General features: G+C 45.2%; 1 long non-coding RNA gene and 1 other non-coding gene across 2 annotated transcripts in view; both read right to left on the bottom strand.

The window, feature by feature from the left end:
- The window catches only part of LOC115551464 (uncharacterized), a 12,000-nt gene extending 6,226 nt beyond the window's left edge, over positions 1-5,774 (bottom strand). The window contains exons 1-3 of the long non-coding RNA XR_003978038.1: positions 5,633-5,774; positions 3,931-4,115; positions 2,128-2,499 (exon numbers count right to left, since the gene is read on the bottom strand). This is a non-coding gene — a long non-coding RNA (uncharacterized LOC115551464). The remainder of the gene's footprint in view (positions 1-2,127; positions 2,500-3,930; positions 4,116-5,632) is intronic.
- Positions 5,775-7,590: 1,816 nt separating this feature from the next.
- On the bottom strand, positions 7,591-7,663 carry trnar-ucg (transfer RNA arginine (anticodon UCG)). Its single transcript has one exon. It is a non-coding gene; the product is annotated as a tRNA-Arg (tRNA).
- Position 7,664: the final 1 nt, after the last annotated feature.

Genomic DNA, 7,664 nt, shown 5'->3' with positions numbered 1-7,664 from the left:
AAAAGACACGGGGGCCAAGGCAGGGGCCCGGGTGATCCGTGCGACAGGCTAATGTCTCAGGCATCTGCTCATGTCTGGTCTGGGGGGGCCGGTTCCCACCCTGCCCCCCAGACCCAGGACAGCCCACAGCACCCCAGCTCACACAATGGTGGGAAAGCACACTTTTTAGAAGGGGGAGGGGGGGTACTATTGAGGAGGGGGGAGTGGGGGTAGGGGGAAAGGGGGATAGGGAGTAGGGGGGGGTTGGGGAAAGAGTGAGAGTTGGGCTGAATGAGAGACCGAGTGAGGGAGAGGGAGAGTCAGAGACAGAGAGAGAGGGAGGGAGGGGGAGAGAAAGAGGCAGAGAGAGAGAGAGAGAGAGAGAGAGAGAGAGAGAGAGAGAGAGAGAGAGAGAGAGAGAGAGAGAGAGAGAGAGAGAGAGAGAGGGAGAGAGAGAGAGAGAGGGAGAGAGAGAGAGGGGTGGAGAGTGGGTCTGAATGATAATGTGGAAGCAGCTGCAAATGTTGGTCCTAAACACACACACACACATGCTCGTGCGTGTTTGTGTGTGTGTGTGTGGTGTGTGGTAATCTGTGTGGACATGAAAGGTGTTAATTGTCTGAAATGCAGAGAGGCGTTTCTGTGCTTATCAGTAACACCCAGTCGAGTCTTAATCCTTGTTTCTGTAAACCGTCGTGGAAAATAATAATTCTGGACAACATTTCTATGAAGACCGAATTTGGCGTGTGTTCTCAGGAGGATTTATTTTGGGGGTGACGGATATTTAGCCTGCATACAATAATCAATAATACTGTGATCAGATAAACAATTATAAATATAAGACGTCACGACCTGATAAAGAAAATCCCACCATGCTTTTCTAAATGATAGAGCTAGATATATGTCTATAGACTATTTTTGCATGTAAAATTAGTCTTTAATATTAGTTTTGCAGCCGGAAATCAGGCACACAATTGAAACTGGATTGTGTAACAAAAATGAAATGCATATGTTATATTAAACGCCTTAATTTCCCCTTGAGAATGAATAAAGTACCTATCTATCTCTCTCTCTCTTCTCTCTCTTTCTCTCTCTCTCTCTCTCTCTCTCTCTCTCTCTCTCTCTCTCTATATATATATCTATATATATATATATAGATATATATATATGTCTCACGCTCTCTCTATCTATCTATATATTGTACACAATACAGAGTTACGCCTATAGTAACATAGCTAGCTATTGCCGTACCAAAGTACACACTGAAAGGTGAATTTCTGTACGATTTGCGAACATGCCAAGCACTGCATCGAATTGCCTTCCACAACAGGGGTCATTAAAGCATGGGACCTTAGCCTCAAATATGGTGGATGCACAAATGTCACATCCACCAGGCTCTATTATGTAGGCTACTTGCTATGGGAAAGGTGCCATCTAGGACGTTGATGGTTAGGGTTATATCTTATGGATCCATTATATATACATAACATACATCATACATTATATAATTGTACCGCTCTCTGTCTAACTCTCAGCCCCCCAAACCAGTTTGAAGACTGGATAGAAGAGATTACCTTACTTCGGGAGAACATAATGGACTGGACATTTTCATCTCCAGCCCCTTAAACAGGCGGTCAAATCCGCCTGACGCACACGTTCTAGAGGACCTGGCTTTGGAACATACTACCGTCCTCTTCCCCCACTGCCAGCTCCCTCCCCCCATCCTCACCCATCTCGTCCCCCATCCTCACCCATCCCCTCCCCACGCCTTAAATCACCCAAACTGTTAATTATTACCAGCGGAGAGAGAGGGAGGGAGAGAGAGAGAGAGAGAGAGAGAGAGAGGCCATGTGTGACTGCAAATGAAATGGAAAGAGCCCCCAACAACCACCCCCCCACACACACATACACACACACACACACACACACACACACACACACACACACACACACACACACACACACACACACACACACACACACACACACACACACACACACACACAGACACACACAGACACACAGACACACACACACACACACACACACACACACACACACACACACACACACACACACACACACACACACACACACACACACCCTCGCGCCGGGTACCCAACAGACGTGGACCATGATGCAACGCACCTCGTGTGTGCCAGCCCAGCCATCTTGGCTGCCACGGCAACCCTCTCCCAAGATGGCTTCTCCCATTGGTCCGCAGGGAACCGGGGGCCAGCTCGGGCCGGGGGGGGGGGGGGGGTGGGTGTCTTTGTCCGTCTGTTGGCACCGTGGACCGCGTGGCCCGGTGGCGGCACAGATGCTGCGCTGCCGTGACGCCGTGACGCCGTGATGCTGCGATGCCGTGATGCTGAGAGGCGGTTGAGGGCTGAAAAAGGGCGGGAAGGATTTCGTCCTCCGATGCCTCTTCTTCTTCTTCTTCTTCCTCACTACCGTGTTGGTTCATCCCTCGCTCTGAGGGGTCTGCTGTGGCCATGGGAGGCTGAAGGCCTGGAGGAGCTGGAGGAGGAGACGGAGCGATGAACGCTGAGGGTGAAGACACGTTTTGACCATGTGCGGTTGTGCATCTGTTTCTGTTTCTGTGTGTGTGTGTGTGTGTGTGTGTGTGTGTGTGTGTGTGTGTGTGTGTGTGTGTGTGTGTGTGTGTGTGTGTGTGTGTGTGTGTGTGTGTGTGTGCATGCATGCGTGTGTGTGTGTGTGGGGGGGAGTGTGTAGGGAAGGCACGCAACATCTAGACATATCGAAACAATAAAAACACACAACATAATTCCTCTTCATAAAGTACAAGAGAAGGTGGGCATCCATTTGCTTGTCCTGTTTAGATATTTTAACAAGAAACATGCGTTGCATTGCACCATCCCGGGGTAAAGACCACCCAACAACACGCTAGCTCTGTTCATATATATTCAGTGTCTTCCTCTGAATTAAAGCAATTAGCCTCCGTACGCAGAGGCTGCAGAAGCTAGTTAACTGGGTGAATGGAAACTCATCTCTTTACTTTAGCCCTCCTCACTCTCCCCAATCAGGACCGCATTCTCTGGCCCCCAGGAGAACCAAGGCCGCTGAGTGCCCTGTTGGAGGGCTCAGACCCTGTCTCTGGGCTCTGCCCCTGAGTCCCACCATTGAAACGAGACACAATGCATCGGGGAGAACGCCTCGCACAACCGGCGACGACTATAAATGAAGGCGCCGAGTGTTTTTCTTAACCCTGAGTGTCTGAGCTCCTTCAGCAACCACTCAGCAGTTTGTGTTGTAAAGGCCCATCGTGGAGGTGCTTAATCTCAGTTTTTTTTTCACTTCTCCTCGTATTATCTACCATAAAAAACGGATATTTAAGTCAACCATCTTTGACAAAAAACGTGGGCTAATTGGTTGCTTTTTTTTTAAAGATAATATTTGTGTGTGTTAATTTGTTAACAAATGATTTCACAATACTAAAATAGAGAAGCGAGGTGATGAAAAATGAATTCTCTCCCTCGTTGACAAGCAGTCCGCGCGCTCTTTTTCCTCCCAGCGGGGCGCCTGTTTAATATTCAGCACCACGTGCTCCCCGCGTGGGCCGCCGTCCTCAACGGGTACCGCCAAAATAAGGGCCTGTAGCTTCTCTGGTGTTAGCCTGTATCATTCACGACGGACAGGCTGTCACTTCTGCATACGTTTAAAACCAGAGAACCAGTCGACATTAACAGACGCTACAAAAAGGGCTCAACTATCCCCACCTACATTCCCTGTAACAACCACGATTATGTCAACACAATTATTAAGTTGTAATCTTTTGCAAAGGGATGGAATTAATCAGCCAGACCTTCAATTAACTATTGCTAACAATTAAGTATTGTTAATTGAAGGCTTCGATCGACTTCATTTGAGTCAGAATTACAAGGAGTAGGGTTATAACTGCAGGCCTGTAGTGTGGTCTATGCTGCTTACCTTTTGGAGACAGCATCAATCCTCTTGCAGTCTGTAGACGTCAGTAATGGAAGTCATTTCTACTTTCGGTTATCTAGCTTTATGACAGGGATTTAAAACTCATACAGCTAGATAACCAAAGACAGAAACAGACCTCCTGTCCTGCGAGGGACGTGACACGTTTCCACCTCGCTGTTCTGCGTCATCTGCGAAAAAGGTTTTTAAAAAACATATTCGTATATTATTATTATTATTATTATTATTATTATTATTATTATTATTATTATTATTATTATTATTATTATTATGTAGCATGTGTCCTGTTCTTACTGAGAGAAATGTATTTGACATTGTCCTACTGGCTCATAAGCAGTATAGGACACAGCCTGCTAAAATGGCTTACAGGCATAGCAGTGTGTGCCTCGTGTATTTTAAATACCCTGAAGCCTCAATATGCAAATAATTCAGTCTGTTCTTAATAAATACACATTGGCCTTTGCAGCATAATATGTATCTTTACTATCTTTGCATTTCAGGACCCAAGTGGCCGTCAAGGCCTCTCTCACATCCACACGACATACTGCTGCCATACATGTTCTTAAATAATTAATTAGGTTATATCACATTAATATAAATCAGAAAAATAATACATTTATAAGTAGGCCAAAAATAAACAAGCATGAGCTAATTTTACTCAACCTATACGGTGGAAAAATATAATGTTGTATCGTACGACTGCATGGTCCACGTGAGTCCTTATTCCCCTAAACGCATTACAATATCCTGTATTCATGATATGGCAACATGCAATGCCGATGGCTAAAATAAGATAAATATTAATAACAATAAAAATCCCTAACACACAGCCTGCAAGGCGTAAAGTGTCCCTACCCATAGCGTGACATTAACTATGCACTATAGCCTCTATTACTGATTCATTCAAATTACAATTCACTCACTGAAATACACAGAATCTGCAAAGTCCTATATCAACAACGGAGCATAAACCGTGTTTATTAACCATAAACCAAAGAAAAACGCGTTATGCTTTAGAAGAATGCACGCAACTTAAAGCCTCTACGGTTGAGAGGTATCAGAGAGCTGTCAGAAGGACCCTGCCCGCTGACGAAGGCGCTCTGCTGGGCCTGCAGGAGACACCGTTCAGAGTCCCCCTACTCTGGAGACACTAAATGTGGACCGAATTGGATTTCGGCAAAGGCCAATTATAATTCACTATTTAAGTTTCCTTATAAGCAGGCTACCCCCCTCTCCCAGGGCAACACATAACGACTACTTTTAATGAGAGTTGCAAATGGCCTATTTCTAGAACTAGGTCTGATCCTCGGCACATTCCCACCCATGGGCTGTTTCCAAACCTAATTCCTGCTCATCTAAATAGGTCGTAAGGCTGCATCCCGTGCATAATTCATGTTATAGCATGCAAAACACTTCAGACTACAGTGAAACCAAACCGAACGTGCAAGAGATCCCCGGATATCTATTCATACACATATTACACGCACGCCTTTCCTCATCCAAAAACCCATGCAGGCTGTGAACTCCTGAATTCAATACCTGGTGGTAGTGACAGCCATATGGCCTGCATCTCCGTCATGAGATGCATGGGTTGCACACACATACACATGAAATACAGCATGTTTTCCCAATTCCTGATCCAAAAGAAATGCTTCGGGAGAGATGCTGAAGGCATGTATGACCGTACCTGATTTCGATCCTGCCGCGCAGAAACGACAGACACTTATTGCATCCTTAGGTGCGGGCAGCTCCTCTTCCATGATGGGGTCCCTCTCTGTGTTCAGCTCCTCACTCGGATAAGTCCTGCTCGCGAGTCATCTCTTCCCCTCGGCTCTCTCTCTCCTCCTCGCCGCGCGCAGGCTGGTGACACCTCGCCTGCAGTGACGTCAAGCGAGTAGCAGGTCACCGTGGGACCAATGGCAGGGGTCTGAGGCGAGGGGCTCGTGTGTGTGTGTGTGTGTGTGTGTGTGTGTGTGTGTGTGTGTGTGTGTGTGTGTGTGTGTGTGTGTGTGTGTGTGTGTGTGTGTGTGTGTGTGTGTGTGTGTGTGTGTGTGTGTGTGTGTGTGTGTGTGTGTGCACCATCCTCCTCCTTAATGGGACCATGCATGGGCTCCCAGAGTGAGCGTGGATCAACATATGTGCTGCACATCCATTGTTCAACCGTCGTTCAGACGCAAACCCTTGGAAATTAGACTGATTAAAAGTTATTCTCAGGATGATTACAGGCCACCGCTCGAGGGGTATAGAGAGTGACAGGGAGGGGGCTGTGACGGATATTAAGTATGATTTATATCTAAGGTGATTAAGAACCTATGGATAATATATATTCGATCACAGATTATCTTAATGCTTATCTTATCTTAGTACAGAATCATAGGCTGCAAAAATGGCTAATTACAAATAGGCTTATTTTAACAAGAAAATGCATTAGCAATTATAGATGAATGAAGATTGAAAAACAGAAACCTTTCTTTAAATAAATTCCTACATTCTATCCGTCTATCCGTCTATCTGCAGGGGTCATTGTGATTTTTTTTAACGAGTTATTTAACCAAGTAAATCCCAATCCTTAAAATAAGAATACTAATTTTCGGCAAAAAAAATGACCAGACGAATTAAGGAAAAATAACAACCCTTTCTTTAATAGTAAAAGGAATAGTTCCGAACTACAGTCAGCTCACTGTAATTGCAATATGTAGTTTGTTTTCAGCATTTATAAATGTGGTAAGGAGGAGGGCCAGTTATTTATATAAGCTGCAAACATGGACATCTTTATCCATACCTTATCCATAACTTATCCGTAGCATTCAAGGCAGAGCATAATTAGGCAAAAAAAATAGGCGTTACCATTTTGAAAAGTTTCATCTGTGCTGTCTCCGTATGTTCGTTCATTCTACAGATCTATAACAAACAAGTTATCTTCTGGGAGGGGGGGGATTGAGGGATGTAAATAGGCTAAATTAATCGACCTATAATTTTCCTTAAAGACAATTCTCGCTATCATTATAAACATCAAACATATTAAAACAGTACACACACACACACACACACACACACACACACACACACACACACACACACACACACACACACACACACACACACACACACACACACACACACACACACACACACACACACACACAGTAAGTCCAAATAACTCCCTTGGCCGAGGCCATGCAGAAACACGGCCGTGTGACACTGACCCCTAGGAACCAAACGCTCACACAATCAACGGACCAGACGCTCGTTGATGGCGCCCTCTACTGGAGGTAAGAGGGAACATAGACAACGGGCCAGCGGCTCGTTGATTGCGCCCTCTACCGAAGGAAAGAGAAAACAGCAGACGACGGGTCAGCCGCTCGTTGATGGCGCCCTCTACTGGAGGAGAGAAGGAACAGCGGAAAGGCCTCTTTCAGTTGGTAAACATAAAGAATACTGTAATAATAATAATAAAACTAATAGTAATAATAATAATAATAAAGTAGCAATCATAGGATCTAATGGCCAGCCAGTGCATGGTCCACATATAATACGTGGTATACAGTTATAATGCAAGTTATAGCAGTAATTTGTTCAGAGCTGTAGTAAACGTAATTGAACTGGTATATATATTATATATATATATATATAGAGGAAAAGAAGCGACCGCGGCAGGACTCGAACCTGCAATCTTCTGATTCGAAGTCAGACGCCTTATCCATTAGGCCACGCGGCCG

Source organism: Gadus morhua, chromosome 9, assembly GCF_902167405.1.
Source record: "Gadus morhua chromosome 9, gadMor3.0, whole genome shotgun sequence".
Taxonomy (NCBI): Eukaryota; Metazoa; Chordata; class Actinopteri; order Gadiformes; family Gadidae; genus Gadus; species Gadus morhua.
This window is presented reverse-complemented; position numbering and strand designations above follow the sequence as displayed.